We start from the raw sequence: 18,121 nt of genomic DNA on the forward strand, positions 1-18,121 counted from the left end.
TTTTTTCATATTGCTAAACTTACACGCACATTGTCCTTAATTTCAGACGAAAGAAATAAATCCCACCAACATTTTCGTAACCCAAATATTTTGCTTCTTTATTCTATTTCTATCAACCAATCACATTTCCACAAGATTGGACAAAATATGAAAGTGTTCACTAACCACACAACGTGGGTAAGATAATAGCATATAATGATTTTTAGTGATACAGGTATTTTACTGAAAAATAATACGACATATCAAGGAACGGACAGGAAGCCGCTCTATGACATCGTGGTGAAGAGTAATTACATCAATCTGTAACTTAGTTCCTGCTTGAAATCCTATATGTTACACTCTCCACACATTCAACTGTTCTGTTCAGTTCATTTCTACCTGATTTTTTTAATTAAATCGAGCGGTTGTTAAGCATGAAGCGAATTTGTTTACTCCATTCCCGAGGCTACTTGGGTTTAAATATAACCGTAAGAAGAGTTAACACGTATTATAGCTAGATGTCTAGACTTAAACACGAACTTGTGTTCGACTAAAGCTGTTCTTTGTTTTTGTCAAAGAGAAGTATTATTGTAATGACGTTTACTATTCTCAGATAATTCATCCTAACATCTTAGATTATTGTAACTGTCATTGTTTGTTTTTATGCACAAAACTACACAATAGGTTATCTGTGCTCTGCCCACCACGAGCATCGAACAATATAAACCCGCAGACATATTACTGTGGAACTGAAGGGAAGCTGTATCAGGTAAACATTGGAAAGCACGTTATAACGAGTTGACAAAAGAATGGTAAAAGGAAAAGATAGCGAACCACCCCGACATCATGTTCCAGGCATGGTGCCAGTCTGACTGAATCGATATATTCAGTCAGGACCAAGACGTGTGTTAACCAGGATCATATTACCTTAATCATCTGAATTCAGATACTTGTTTAAGATAATAATACTTTGAGAATAATTATTAAAACATAATGGTCTTATAACAGCTTTAATTATCCACACTAATATTGATCTTACAACAATTACCCAAATTATTAGTGACTTTAAACTAGTTAGTTGTTCACACTAATATTGGTCTTACAACAATTACCCAAATTATTAGTGACTTTAAACTAGTTGTTCACACTAATATTGATCTTACAACAATTACCCAAATTATTAATGACTTTAAACTGGTTGTTCACACTAATATTGATCTTACAACAATTATCCAAATTATTAGTGACTTTAAACTAGTTGTTCACACTAATATTGATCTTACAACAATTACTTTAATAGTCATAATAATAGTCATAATAGTCTTAAATAATCAATCCAATTATTAATTGTCTTACAGCAACATTTCAAACTAATAATGGTTTTACATCAATTATCCAAAGTCGCATTAGTGTGGTATTTTAATTTAAATGTCTTTATGTGAATAGACATATGGTTTGTTTTGAATTTCATGCAGAACTACACGAGGGATATCTGCGCTAGCCGTCCCTAGTTTAGCAGTGTAAGACTAGAGAGAAGTCAGCTAGTCATCACCATCCACCGCTAACTCTTGGGCTACTCTTTTACCAATGAATAGTGGGATTGACCGTTACGCTATAACGCCCCCACGGGTGAAAGAGCGAGCATGTTTGGAGCCTTAATCACCTGGCCATGCCGGGCCCTAGACATATGTATTATCATCTAAAGATTTTTTATGAGTTTGTTATCACTGTGATATAATGAATAAGTTTCGTTGCACTGGACGCATAATAGTTGTACACTCAGGTTTTGAGGAAAGCTTTGTTGAACGTTTGATATTACTCGTTCGTATTAAAAACGAGTGGAAGATACGTTAAATCACGTCTAGTTTTATTGTCGTAAATAATTTAATCAAACACTTACACCACTGTTGATATTTATGTTTTTATCCATATCGTTAGATTTGCGCATACGCATTTTTTGATATTTTATATTAGGTAAACTTTCATTATTAGACCTAATATAATGGATACTATTAGGCTAGATTCATAACTATTGTCACTCGTGCTCACAAGGAAAATCAGCTTATTGAATAACTTTCTCGACTAAAACCTTGGAAAGAATATCAAATTCCAAGAAAATGTATTAGTGATAATGATTCCATGAACCTGAGGATTTGAAGTGCTTTACAAGTCCTGAAGAGGTCATATTAGTTGAGCTTCAACAAAGTATACCACAATATTTCAAACTTTTTGCTATTTATGACGTAGATTTGGTTTGTTTTGTTTTGAATTTCGCGCAAAGCCACACGAGGGCTATTTGCGCTATCCGTCCCTAATTTAGCAGTGTAAGACTAAAGGGAAGGCAGATAGTTATTACCACCAACCGCCAACTCTTGGGCTACTTTTTTACCAACGAATGGTGGGATTGACTATCACATTATAACGCCCCTACAGCTGAAAGGGCGAACATGTTTGATGTTAGAGGATTCCAACTTACCACATAAAATGAGACTGCGGGTCGAGTGTCCTAATTACCTGATCATGTGAAGTCTCCTTCGATGTTTTAAAAAACAACAAAAAAACTAAAGTTAGTGATAGATGTTTATTGTGATGGTAAAAGCTTACTCTTTGTTTAGTTTCTAACAACTTGAAGCAACAACATTTGATAATTCCCTGAAGAATTGAACAATTCATCCACGCAAACAAACAAACTAGGTTTTAATTTATTGCCATAAAAGCGATATAAGAGTGACAGTCAAGTCCCTCTAATCGGTGAGGCAAGAGTTGGTGGCGGGTATTGTTTACTAGATGTTTTCCTTTGGATCGGCATGGTCAGGTGGTGAAGGTACTCGACTCGTAAACTGAGGGTCGGGGTTCGAATCACACATCACACCAAATATGCTCGTCCTTTCAGCTGTGGGGAGGCGTTATAATGTGACGATCAATCCAACTATTCGTTGGTAAAAAAGTAGCCCAAGAGTTGGCGGTGGGTGGTGATGACTAACTGCATTTCCTATAGTCTTACACTTCTAAATTAGGGACGGCTAACGCAGATAACCTTCGAGTAGCTTTGCGCAAAATTGAAAACAAATCCAAGTCTTCCCTCTATGCTATTACATCAAAATTAATGACGGCTATCCACAGGAAGCTATTTTGTGGCTTTGTGCGAAGTTATGAAAGAAACAAAACTGCCACTATAATCCTCACACTGATTTGTTCAATTTAGCTTCTCACATCTGATATCCATCAAGTTATAAGAATTGTAACAGTGGACTAGCAAACTGTAAAATTGAATATTAAACTAATTGATTAGTTTACAACATCATCAGAATTTTATTTATTCATGTTTTAAAAAGCCAGATGCTGTTATTTTTAAAATTTCACTTTTCAACCCGACAGAAGAGGATTATAAAGATAGCATGACATCATTGGTTTGGTTTGCTTTGTTTTGAATTTCGCGCAAAGTTGCACGAGGGCTATCTGTACTAGCCTTCCCTAATTTAGTATAAAGCTAGAGGAAAGGTAGTTAGTCATTACCAGCAACCGCCAACGCTTGAGCTGCTATCTTACTAACGAATAGTGGGATTGACCGTCACATTATAACGCCCCCACCGCTGAAAGAGCGAGCATGTTTGGTGAAACGGGGATTCGAACCCGTGACTCTCAGATAACGAATCGAGTGCCTTAATCAACTGGGCATGCCGGACCGCATGACGTCATAATGGCAACATTGCTGGAACCTCTTAACACGTCTCGCGTGTTCTTTGGACATTGAAGAACTAAAGAACTGTGCTCATTTAACAAAGTAAAAACATTGGCATCTTTCATACTAACAACCTTGGAAGTAAATCATGTAATTTACCTTCTCAAAAAGTTCGACTTTAAATCAGTTTTCATAAAAAAAATGCGATTTGGTGATAATCATTAAAAGAAATGCGGTAGTTATATCATATCTGTAGAGCAACCCACAAATTAAACAACAATCCAACTATTGTTTAAAAACAAAACAAAAGTGGTTGACAAAGGCATCACTTACAGCTAGAAAAATACAAAAATAACAAAAGGTAGTTCAAATATATATATATATTTGACCTTTTGGGATCATGCATGTACTTCAAGATCCAAAAATCTCACTACCCCTTAAGGCCAGTTAGATCAAGTATCAGTTTTTATAATCATAGTCTTTGGCGTTTCTTTAATAAAGCGTGTGTTTTCTTATAGCAAATCCACATCGGGCTATCTGCTGGGTCTACCGAGGGGAATCGAACCCCTAATTTTAGCGTTGTAAATCCTTAGACTTACCGCTGTGCTAGCGGGGATTTTTAAAATAAAATATTAGCAACTGAGTTACTGACAAAAGTTCGGAATTTGAAATTCACAAAAGATGTTTCCAAATTAAATAATCCTTTTATAAAGTTATTAACTTATGATTTATATTAGGTTTTTTTCTTCTGAAGAAACAAACAGTCTTCCCTAACGCCCATTCAAAATACTGTTCTTTGTCCTTATAAGTCGTGTTTTATTTTTAGCGAGGAACTATTTGATTGAGCTGATGATGTCAGTAAGGAAGATTTAGTTTAAGGATTGTTACAGTTAATCTGTTTCTGTGTTTTGATACAAAACAGAATATTGATGGAACTATTTAAACCAATTTCCTTGTGACTTATGGAGATGACACATTTGGAACTTTCTGGACAAAACGTAATGTATGCTACATGTTTGTGAACAATTATCGTTTAGAGAGTAAAGGGGTGAACAAGGTTTAAAACCGATTGTTTTAGACACTTTAATACATAACCAAGAACGTTGGATTCGACTGTTCATAAAGCAACGCTTATCTGTGTACTGGCGCATTCTAATAACGTTGTTCATTTTAATTAAAGTTTTGACTGACCGGGGTCAACTAATAGTTAGTAGCTGTATCGTGTTTTACAAAATAACATTGAAAAGAAGGAACATAATAATTGTTAAATAATTAATTGTTGGTATTTTCTATAGACGTATTCCGTGACATTTTGAATAAAGAAATAGTCCCTTAGATTTTCCAGTCCATAAGTAAAGCAACCATATCCAGGAGGTCCGGCATGGCCAGGTTGTTAAAGCTCTCTACTCGTAAACCAAGGGTTGCGGGCTCGAATCCCAGTCCCAAGAAACATGCTCGCCCTTTCAGCCGTGGGGGCGTTATTGTGTTTCGGTCAATCCCACTAATCGTTGGCAAAAAAGCAGCACGAGAGTTGGCGGTGGGTGGTGATGATTAGCTGCCTTCCCTTTACTCTTACAGTGCTAAATTAGGGATGACTAGCGCAGATAGCCCTCGAACAGCCTTGCTCGAAATTCAAAACAAACTAGCCATCTCCAGGATATTACAATTCATAAATAAAGTAACCGTCCCCAAGAGTTTACAATTTGCTGATAAAGCAACCATCTCCTGGATATTACAATTCACCGCTCTTAAGAAACGCCTTTTATTGAATTTTATTTATCAGAAGGAATATTCTCTGCACCTTAAGAGATATGTAAACGATATCTGAAATAGAATAGACAGTTAAATAAACTTTAAACGTATCTCGAAATCGAAATAGCTTAAAGATAGAATTTCCTCAAACAGGTGTTCGATAGTAATTCTAAAGTTTATTTATCCTTGCTGTGCAAACAGAGTGTAAGAGATCTACCATTAGGTGGCTATTCACGTGAATAAAATAACAAACACTCTCAGGTAAGGTTGCTATACTACAAGTAGTAGAGTTGGTTAACAAACTATAATGTAGAACTTACGACGATCAGCGACTACATGTTTGTCAGTGACGTAGGCCCTAATCTGAAGCCAGATGTATGTTGCCAAAACTTACGTTTTCCACTACATAAATTGAAAACTTATATCTCAACATTTAGAGCACAAGTCTATGTTTTTTTTTGCATACTAGTAATGTTAAAGATTAATAAATATATAAGAAGGCTTAATGTATGTTCTAATGCTGTTAGGGTGAGATCAGTGAAAATATATAAAAGTTTACTGTATGTACTAATAAAGGATTAGATCATGGAAAATATGTCAAGGTTTACTGTACGTACTAATAGATTCCTGACTATAATGCCTGCATACTATCTAACAAATAATATCATCATTATTTATATGAGATATAAATACACTTAGTGTTGTCAAACTGGAAAACCTATGTTATATTAAACATCTATACATGTAATTTGTATGATGTTACAGGTTATGTGAACGTCATTAATAATTTCTTAGAATAACAAAGAATTTTATCACACATCTGTAGAAAGCTGTTTGATTCAGCTTTTTTCCTATCAAAACAAAATCTTACCAAAACATATATAATGACAGCATGTATCATTATAAATAGCATCTGTAATCTAGCATCGTATTAAACACTAAATACTTGGTCCTCTGGATAACGATTTGGAATGTTGTCCATGAGGTTATTGATGTAATTCAATGTGATTTCATCCCAACTTGTCATTATAAGGTGCTACAAGTCAATTGCGGTAGCTGATTTAAAGTCCTATTTAGCAAATCTACGGCTGAATTCTGTCCCACAGTTCTCAATGGGATTGCAATCTGGAGACTATGCTGGTAATCCTGTAGTAACCGTTTGATCCAGATAATCTAATATAATACGCTTACTGTGAGCAGTGGCATTGTCATTTTTGAATACAAAGTTATTGCCAAATCTTACTCTAGCATATCGCAGAAATATCGTCTTCATGTGATACCTGTAGGAAACACTATTGAAGTTTCTTTGAAGGACATAAAGAAAACGTTTCCACCGTGATGAATAGCTGCCTAAACATGTGCTGCACCACCTTCAGTGTGTTCAGTGTGGGAAAGGTAGTTTTCCCTCATCTGTTCTCCTAGCATACGACGAATATGAATCTTACCAATAGTTTTAGTTAGCCAGAAACAGAAAAAAAAGACATGTCGCTAGTGTCCCATCTTTTAGTTGGCATGCTGTCTTGCCAAAGTAACATGGTGACGACGGTGAATTCTATATAATATCGGTTTACAGATAGCCTTTCGTGCAAAATAACCTTGTTTGGTCCGTCTCTATTCAGTGTTCTGAATACCCTTGAATGAATGTGTTCACGCCATTCCTGTCACAAGGTGTTGCAAGACTTTTTGTTTTTGAGTGTTGACCTAATAAAAAAAAGTTCTTTTATGGCGTTCAGCGACAGACATTCCTGGAGTAACGTTTCCTTTAGTCCAATGACGTTTTAGGATTCTGAATACACTACATTGAGAGTACTCTTCTGTTCTGTCAATGTCTGTATGCTTCATACCGTTTCTGGCCAATCCAAAAAATTGACACTTTTTAACTTCTGGCCCAACACAAAGATTGCACCAACTACACAGAAATCATCTGAACAAAGTGCTGATGTGTTTCTAAAACGTTTACACCCAAAGCACATCCTCTTATACAAAAGAGAGGTGTATGTGTATTTTGACGAATAAAATGCCCAAAACAACTTATATAGGTCAGAATAACAACTCGTACACGTTTGTTTGATGATACGTTACTATTTTGTCACTACTTGGGAATTGACGTAATACGTACTCCATGCATGTGGACAGTGACATAAATATAGAACAGTATAGAAACATTTTGGCCATGACTGTAATGTTAGGGTAAGCTTAAGGAATACATATCTATAGAAAGATTTACTGTATATTACTCGTGTCAGGATAAGATTAAAAAATACATAAGAAGGTTTGTTTTAAGGTTCATTCTTTATCTCGAACCAAATATATTTTTAGGGGTTGAAAAATCTTAAAATACAAACCTTAACGTATTATCCACAGGTTGAACTATACTATATATTATTAGAGAAACCAGATGACTGCAGACGATTTCTTCCACATTCATCTTAATTTGTCCATTATGGATCGAATTCAAATGTTCTTATTGGGAACTGACTCGTGGAAAACAAAAGATATATCTAAAATGCTATTTTACAAACCTTTGGTTTCGATCCACAGCGGTAAAATTTAAACGAGTGAAAAAAATAAATCATCTATAGTCAAATGGTCTTTATAGGAATTTTAGTCTATTTACGTTCTAATATTTTGACAGATTTCGACACCTCAACTGTAACTTTTAAAGTATTATATTCAACACAAACATGGCATTTCATATAATGTTTAGTCACTTATCGCCCAACTCAACTGACGAGTTCTGGTATTTACGAAAAGTTTATTGGATAGTGAATCGTGAGAAACTATAGATAGTTATGAAAATTAAAATGTTATATTTTATACATGCATCTGATTTCAATGCACAATGGCCAAATTAAGGGAAATGCAAAAACCCACCACCAACTACAGATTATTTGTTTCTATAACAATTTTTAGGTCTATTGTTTTCAAACATTCCGCTGGCTTGTCGGATCTAAAATTTAAATTTTAAAATATCGTATTTTAATTAGTTTTATTTCTTAAGTTCCTAAGTTATAATAGTTGAATTCATCACACTTTATTTCTGAGGTTCTGGCGCTTCTCTTTCTTCCTATTGTCTTTTCTGAGTTCAGAAGGTGATATATTACTATTCTAAGTCACAAATTGATGGATAACTGCTACAGTAAATGTTCTGTGACAAACATAAAACTACTGTTATGGTAAAAAACTACATTTTATTTATTCATCTGATCGCTTGTTTCCTTCTTCATTGCTGAGGGTCGAAGACATTGGTTTGTGACATCATAACCTGCTAGAGTTTCCTGTCCCTTGCCCTGTTGATGCATAATGTCAATAACAATCAAGTAAATCAATTTTCTGGTCCGTAGTATACGTTAGTGGTATTCTTCAGTTTTCCATTGCAGGATGATGTTGGTTATGTGGCCAAAATATCTCATCTTCAGTTGTTTGTCATCATGATGTCGTTATTCCCACACTTCCTCCAATACCGATACTCATTCTTTGGCCAGGATGTCCAGCTTACTTCTTGTGGTCCACCATATCCCAACATCTCTAAAACTTCCAACGTTTTGATGTGTACCTTTTAAGCGCCCATCTCTTCCAACCACATATTACAACAGAACAAGCAATCATTTGTTTTAGAATTTTCACCTTGATATTTTTGCTAAGTAGCCAACTTTCCCAGAAGAATGCAAAGTACATGACTACTTCTCTTGCCATGCCAAGTCTAGGAAGATTTTTTTATTACACCAGTCACAAATGCGGATCTGACACGACCTAGCTATAGGTAAGGTGAACTCTTCCAACGACTGAACATTGATTGAATGCAGCAAACATGTTGAATGTAGCTAATCTAATCTAATCTGTGTTAACACTGGCTACCAATTGTTTGTTTGATTACTCTTCTGGACTAGACCACGAAGACATCTCGTTGTGTGCTTCAAGACCACGCAGATAGTCTTCCTGAGTGAAGACAACCCTCGTCATCTACCACTTTAGTCTCTATGGTTCTTATCGACAAGACTCCGAAGGACTTTTTTCTGCTTCAAACTAATGGTTTCCTCATGAAATACAAGATATATGCCTCCATTGTTTCCACCAAGACCAGGCTTCTTCGAAGGTGTGGAATATTCGTTTTATATTTGATTACCTATGCTCACCAGGGGATTCTACCCACGCTATCAGCTTCTAAGCCTACATTTTCTAACTCTAACCTTTTTTATGTCTCTCTTAGGAGCGTCGTGAGAAATACTACCAACATTAGAGACAACTACGAATTACAATATTTACATCGTCTACAGGATCAAATCCACAAGTACAAGAGTACCAACTCGTTTCATGGAAAATAATAACACCTTCTGAAACATCAGTGGAATACATACTAACTAATGTACGTTGTTATTATTATTATTTTCATTTCAGATCTGAACGACTAAACTGACGTTCACCTACCATTACAAACCACCCGAGAAAGCCCACAGTTAGACTCTCACAAGAGTTCACCTGTATCACCGAACTACCAGCCATCAGCATAGCATTGACAGTCTAAGACGAGCCTACGAAACAACATGGATCAGTAAGTTAACCATCAAGATGAAACAGATCAAACTACCGGCCCGGCATGGCCAAGCGTGTTAAGGCGTGCAACTCGTAATCTGAGGGTCGCGGGTTCGCATCCCAGTCGCGCCAAACAGGCTCGTCCTTTCAGCCGTGGGGGCGTTATAGTGTGACGATCAATCCCACTATTCGTTGGTAAAAGAGTAGCCCAAGAGTTGGCGGTGGGTGGTGATCACTAGCTGCCTTCCCTCTAGTTTTACACTGCTAAATTAGGGACGGCTAGCACAGATAGGCCTCGAGTAGCTTTGTGCGAAATTCAAAACAAACAAACAAATCAAACTACCACAGATTACCGAGCTACATTGACACACAAAGAGAAACCTGCTGTTAATTAACCGGAAAATCCAGAAACGCATTGCAAGAAAACACTAGAGAACCCAGACCGACTCCCAGCCCGCAAAATAAGCAGCCCAGATGGAAGAATAGCCAGGTCAACATTCTATAGACCACAGCCCTCCATCTCTCAAATCGCGTCCAAGTTAGACTCCACAGGTGGCTTCACACTCTATCAGATCCGAACTCAGTGACGAAGACATCGAAATTTCATCCCTCAAGCCTGTTCTGAAATGTTCATAACGACTGTTTTCCTGTTATCCACCAACGCTTACTGAGCATTGTTTTTTTTCTCAGTCTTTCTTCGTGCACGGTCAGGACATTTTTTCGGAAACCTTGACCACAAAAGTGCGTTTCCTCGGGGTACTCCAATTTCTTCTCCACAGCAGAAATTTATTTCTTTGTATCGGATTTATATATCCCTGCCCTGAAAACTTCGTTTGTTTGTTTCTAATTAAGCATAACGTTACACAGTGGACTATCTGTGTTCTGCCCCCACAGTTTCTAGCGGTGTGAGTCCACAGACATTCCGCTGTGCCAATGGGAGGGCTTCTTGCCATTTCTTTATTATTGGGACGGGCTAACAGCCCATTTTTCAGGGGTGGGGACCGAGACTCCGACGCCTGGTTGAATTTAAATGTGTTTTAAATAGGGTGATAACAAGAAATTGTTAATCTGGCTTCCATAGCATTAATATAGAGGAAAGTATAAACACATGTATTTTAGTTAAGCACAAAGCTACAGAATGGGCTATTTGTGCTCTGCCCACCACAGGCATCGAAACCCGGTTTCTAGCCTTGTAAGTCCGCAGACATACCGCTGTGTCACTGGAGGGGTTGCTCTGGAAATGACTGTTCTCTGTTCTCTGCAGCAGGTTCGTCTACCAGTTTACTCAATTCTAGCTCAACCCAATTAGAGCCTTTACACGATCATTTACAAGCTGCAGTCGGCCCTTAAAAGTTTCAAAATTTTAACTTTTCAATCGGAATCGTGAACTTTAACCTTTAAGTTTCAATACCAAATTTATCGTTTGAATAATTACCTTCCGTTTTCTTTACAAACGACTTAAACTCCTGATGTACTAGGAACAACGGATCCTGGTTCACTTACAACACATCACAGTTACTGTCTTTCACGGCTCTTTCCGGTCACATCCGTCTATTTCGAATGGCTTAAATCAAAATTCCGTGTGTATCTAGAAACCTGTCCTGGATTTTGCCAAAACCTGTAATCCCTCACATTTAGGATCACCTTTCGTCAGGTATCGGAGGTTAAGCGGAACAGGTATTCCGGACTACCCTTGTTGTCTTTCAGGCCCGTTGGTTTGCATTGACGCTCTTACGTGTCTTAGTTTTTACTAAACGAATTATAGTACGCACGAAAAGGAAACCGGAACAGATAACCTGAGCCGTCACCTGCTTATAAGACAATCTTAGATCTCGATCTACTTGCTACAAAAACAGGATAAAAAAAGGTAACAGTATATACGTTGTAGGCAACTACGTTCGATGAACATGATTCGACACAATAATCTTGCGAAACACTAGTGTAAGTTATCCGTGATTTTATACGTTGTATCCCAGCAACCTTTGAGAAGGTAAACAGTTCTGATGAATGCGATTGCCCGCCATAAACCTGGGAAAATGTTGATTTAAGTTGTTCACAACTATGCCTGAGAAGATAAACATTGAATTTCTGATGAAAAGATTCTCGAAACATTATTGAATGTAAGCTTAGAAAACATTGCTTTAATTAAGTCGCTCACAACTGCCATGTTAAAGTTTCATTTCGAAACTTCAATAAGACTAACCAATCTTTGTCAAAAAATTATCATTTCTTTCTTTGTTTTAGAGCAAAGCCAAACTGGGTTGTATGCTGTCTTCACCACGGGGAATCAATCTTTGGCTTCTTGCGGTATAAGTTCATAAATTTACCGCTCAGGTAAATATTTTAGGTCAAAGGTCATATTTTTCTTTCAGTTGTTCACTATTTACACCCTTTTGCTTTTCGGTGGAAAAATATAGATAACTCTAGCATTAAGATCTGTTTTGCTTTTCGAATTTCGTTCAATTGTCTGGTAAAAACACTTACAGAGGCATGTTTTGGTTTTGTTTTGTTAATTTTAAATTTCGCGCAAATTACTAATTTATCAGTGATGGAAAAGAAGGAATGCAGCTAATAAACACCACCTACCGCCAACTCTTGGACCGCTTTTATTTTACCAGCGAAAAATGGGATTGATCATAACATTGCAACACCATTTAATTAATGTAATTAAGTACAACATTTACGGTATTTACGGTATTTTTGCTTCTGAGTCTCAATTGGTATTAGAGATTTTGTGGCTATCAAAGTCTAGAGTCTACAAGTAGTGTTTTGCATACATAGTTTTTAAACATGTGGGCCGGGCATGGCCAGGTGGTTAAGGCACTCCACTGGTAATCCGAGCGTGGCAGGTTCGAATCTCAATCACACCAAACATTTTCTCGCCCTTTCAACTCTTTTATATATGCATATTTAAAACTTATACATTTTTTAAAAGTTAAGCATGGTTATCTGTGATCTGCTTACCACGAGTTAATTTAGATGTACGCCATAGGTTTCATTAGCGTTTGTAGCGACACCTGTAATAATATATTTTTCTACAAGAAAACGTACAGTATTAAACATATGTATAAAATATAGTTTTGTAATTTTATCTTTACTAAGTATGTTTCAGATAAAGATGTCGAACTCCTCAAGGAATTACAGTATGATTTTTCTACAATATTTGGTATTGCAAAGACTATATGATATGAAAACCAGACTAAGTTTTATTAATATTCTAATCAAATGATTAGTTTAGAAACTACTGATACAAAATTGCATCTTTACAAAGATTTATTTTTAAAAAACGTAATGGTGTGTGTTTTATTATAGCAAAGCTATATCGAGCTATCTACTTAGCCCACCGAGGGGAATCGAAGCCGTGATTTTAGCGTTGTAAGTCTGTAGACTTACCGCTGTACTAGCGGGGGTGCAAAAGTAATGAAAACCATGTTTTTTGAAGTTAAACATTACCAGGAATAACATAAGATGATGCGTGAACGCAACCAAAATTCAAAAGAAATTTAAAAAGCTTCGTAAGATTGTGACGAAAGTAACTTTTGTAGATTGGTGTATTTATCGTAATTATGTACTTCAGCTTCTGGTTGACGAGACTAAATCAGTTTCTTATACAGAAAATGTTATCTCCATAATAAATGATAAACTGAAAAGATAGTATCCTATCCAGAAACTAAATAACATTAAAATAGGCTTTGTTTGTCATTATTTATTAAAATGAATTTAAAGCACTGAGAAGACATAGGGGTTCCCTGAGGTGACATAGTTGGTCAGATCCGAGCACTGATCACCCCTCTCCTTGTCACTCACTCCTCGACAAGCTATAATGATAAATGCGAGATTTAGTAACAATCGGTCCAGCGGTTTCTCAGTTATAAGGGGGCAGAAGTCGCAAGAAAGACGCAGTGGGTCAGATCCGAGCACCGATCTCCTTAGGTTCTCAGTGAAAGTCAGAGTTTACATTTAAGGTTTAGTGACAAACGGTCCAGCAGGTTACTAATTATAAGCATACAAACACACACACAAACGCAGAGATTGTTATTAAATAAAAGTCTTTTTTTTTTACAATTAATTTCTATCTGTATTAGCATAAAACTGACTTAATCGTATGAGAAGCTTAATTAAACTTTCATTTTAAATAGTATTCATAGGACTTCTTGTCACATCACGTATTACCTTCCTCCAATGGCTCAGCTAAAAGCTTGCGGGTTGATAATGTCAAAATCAGGCGTTCAATATCTGTAGCGAGCACTGTGTTGATCGTTCATTATGTATCTCTGCGCTTAAAAAAGTAAACCTCACCTACTAAGATCGCAGTCATCAATTGTTCAAAAATGAAAAGAAATTCTAGTTTAAAGGATATGATAAAAATTATATTTAATCTAGAATAATTCCAGTTTGAATACTTTAAAAAAAATCGATAGAATTACATCAAGGTAATTACACACACTCACACACACCCAATAAAATGCCTCTAAGCTCTATTTTATTTCAGTTTTATACGTAAAGCTACAAAGCTTTATCCAGGTTTTTTATAAACGCCTTTCAATATGCATTTAATAATTCGACTTGCGTTGCGTTAGAACGCAAGGTTAAATGTAAATAATTAATCTGGTAGAATACTCTTTATGTGGTCTGAATACATTATACAGAACTATTTTAAACGTCGTCAATACCTTTAATTACCACATTATAACAGCAGTGAATTGTCTTTGAGGATTTTAAAGGCAACGTGTCTTCCTGCAAGAGTTATCTTTTGTACGATGATGCTCATGTGGGTAAGAACAAAACAGAGCATCGAACTCGTCTAACATCGTACACTCTTCGCTTGTCAAACAAGATAGTTTGACTTTTCACTCGGGTTTTAAAGATAAAAATTATATTTGAGTCTGCGTTCTGTAGATAAGGCACCATGGGAAAAGAGCCCAACCATTCTAAATTGGTTTGAACTATTAATTACGAACAACAAAACAGTGAGTAATTTACAGACGTGTGCTAATAGATCATCGCATTTGTCTATTGTTCTTTCATAATTAATTTTAAAGCTTATGGTTTGGAAAGGGAAAAGGAACCTGATATTAATGGAGAGTGAACAAAAGACAAACAATAATTTAGGGTATTAGACAAACTGCTCTAATTTAGCAGTGTAAGACTAGAGAGAAGGCAGCTAGTCATCACCACCCACCGCCAACTCTTGGGCTACTGTTTTACCAACGAATAGTGGGATTGACCGTCACATTATAACGCCTCCACGGCTGAAAAGGCGAGCGTGTTTGGTATGACGGCAACATATTTGGCTGTTGAAACATATATATACATATGTCCGAATGCCTCTCCTTATAAAGGAACACGGGCCTTTTTCTACTTTCACTTCATGGAAAAAGTAACTTATACGTATAGAAAGATAGATGGAGAATTCGGAGCCAGGACGAAGGTAAATTTAGTTTTACAGCATATGAAATATCTCAGTGGCACAGCTGCACGTCTGAGGGTTTCCAATGATAAAAACCAGGTTTCGATACAGATAGCCCATTATGTAGCCTTGTGCTTACTTTCAAGTTAACAACACGTAAATAAAATTATCCATGTGAGCAATAACACATTGTTTGATTTTGTTGCGTTATATATATATGTATATGTTTATAGAGCTTTAAAATGTGTCCAAAACAGAGATTTAAGCAACTACTTGTTATTAATTAAGTATTATGTACCGGTTCATGTAGGTTCATATGTCCGTTGTAGCCGTTATATTGTTACAATAAAAACACCAACAAAACTAACTGTATGCTTTATAAAAATCTTACACTTTAGAATTGTTGGATATTTGAGCCTTTATTGCTTAACCATTAACCAACATGTCATCCACTCATAGGATTGTTTGTTTGTTTTTGAATTTCGCGCAAAGCTACTCGAGGGTTATCTGCGCTAGCCATCCCTAATTTAGCACTGTAAGACTAGAGGGAAGGCAGCTATTCATCACCACCCACCGCCAACTCTTGGGCTACTCTTTTATCAACGAATAGTGGGATTGACCGTAACTTTATAACGCCCCCACGGATGAAAGGGTGAGCATCATTGGCGCAACGGGGATGCGAACCCGCGACCCTCGGATTACGAGGCCTTAGTTTTTTTATAACTTCAATATTTCTTTTTAAATCCAATGAAGCACGTGAGCTATACAATAAGATGGAAAGAGGCAACTCCAGATAAAACTTATCTCAAGTGTCAATTGGCGTATTTCACCACATTCAATAGGAGTATTTCACCACATTAAATTGGAGTATTTCACCACAGTCAATAGGAATATTTCACTACATTCAATAGGAGTATTTCACCACAGTCAATAGGAGTATTTCACCACATTCAATAGACGTATTTCACCACATTCAATAGGAGTATTTCACCACAGTCAATAGGAGTATTTCACCACATTCAATAGGAGTATTTCACCACAGTCAATAGGAGTATTTCACCACATTCAATAGGAGTATTTCACTACATTCAATAGGAGTATTTCACCACATTCAAGTTGAAAATTCTGGTATTTCCAGATTGACTCAGCTTTCTATCAAATTTCGTACTTTATTAATATTTCGTGACAAAATCTCTCTTCCTGATTGGTTAAACAAGAATTTGTCCTTGGGCTCGTGTGTCGTATATTACACAAGTTTATCTCTTTTTGTCGTTGGAACTTTAATATGATCCGGGTATGGAAGCGGAGCGTGGGCTCCGTTATTAACAGCGGACACCAACTGGTGATACACGTGTTTTAAAATATCTTGTTCACACTTCTTTTCGGCTCTACTGCAGATCTATTACAGATTTTAACCGAAACGGACCCGGTATGGTTAGATGGCGCTTGTCTTCTAATTCGAGAGTCGTGGGTTCGAGTCCCCGCCTTTTCAAGCGTGCTTGTTCTTTAAAGTGTGGGGACGTTATATATTATGACGGTCAATCCTGCTATTCATTGGTAATAGAGACAGCACAAGAGTTGGCGGTGGGTGATGATAACTAGCTGCCTCCCCTTTAGTCTTTCATTGTTAAATTACGTACGGCGAGCGCTTTCGTGTAGCTTCGCATGAAATTCAAATTAAATTCAGCTTAAATGAACTTCAGATAGAATCTACCCAACTATAAGTCGCAGTTGAAGATAATATTGAAAATCATAACCTACAACTCGGAAACTGAAATTACATATACATTTTTTTTTTGTTATAGCTAGACGTATACAAAAACAACAACTCGTGTCAAAAAGTCAAAAAGAAGTATATATGTTAATGTTTCAATTCGTGTGAAAACAAAATTAAATTATCTAAAATTTGTTTTAACTCCGACGCCATTTTTACGTGAACTTCTAACTTTTGATTTCGTTATTTACGTTTAGCAAGATTACGTCATCGTACTTTATCATGAATTTATAGATTGATATTTCGAACACCTTACTTCTGAAAATTACTGCTCTTAGTGACTGCCTAAATCATTTGAAACTGTAGGCGTTATGTCTATATGTTTATTTATGAAAACGAGAAACTTACACTGTTACTTTATATGTGTAACAAAATACACCTTCAGTAAAATTTGCTTGCTTTAGAGATAAGCCTCATAGGGTAATAAACTGTATTCGCCACGGAGAAACGAACCCCGGAATTTATCACTGTAAATCCATAGACTTACAGCTGCCCTACTGAGGGACCATTCAGTAATGACGCTAGTTTTTAATTTCTGCTAATAGCCAACTGAAAACCAACAATGGATTATATGTTGTGTCCACTACTGGGAATCGAGCCCCGGATTTTGTGATTGTAAATACATATAGTTACTGCTGTCCTTCTAGGTAGTACCCACCATCGATGACCAACAATGGATTATATGTTGTGTCCACTACTGGAAATCGAGCCCCGGATTTTGTGATTGTAAATACACAGAGTTACTGCTGTCCTTCTAGGTGGTACCCACCATCGATGACGCTAGTTTTTAATTTCTGCTGACAACCAATATTACGATACTGCGACAATGCTTATGTTTTATTGCACATCACTAAAATCATTGTAGTAAAAGGGCAAAAATGATGTGCAACAATGTTCTTCCGTTACTCTAAACTTATTACTGTTGCTTGAAGTTTGTTTTTATCAAAATAATGAGATGGAGCATTTTTATTCTCAGAAAAAAATGTGTTTT

General features: G+C 36.4%; 1 protein-coding gene across 3 annotated transcripts in view; it reads right to left on the reverse strand.

The window, feature by feature from the left end:
* Window positions 1–18,121, reverse strand: part of LOC143251059 (uncharacterized) — a 162,238-nt gene that overhangs the window by 87,632 nt on the left and 56,485 nt on the right. The window lies entirely within an intron of this gene.

Source organism: Tachypleus tridentatus, chromosome 5, assembly GCF_004210375.1.
Source record: "Tachypleus tridentatus isolate NWPU-2018 chromosome 5, ASM421037v1, whole genome shotgun sequence".
Taxonomy (NCBI): domain Eukaryota; kingdom Metazoa; phylum Arthropoda; class Merostomata; order Xiphosura; family Limulidae; genus Tachypleus; species Tachypleus tridentatus.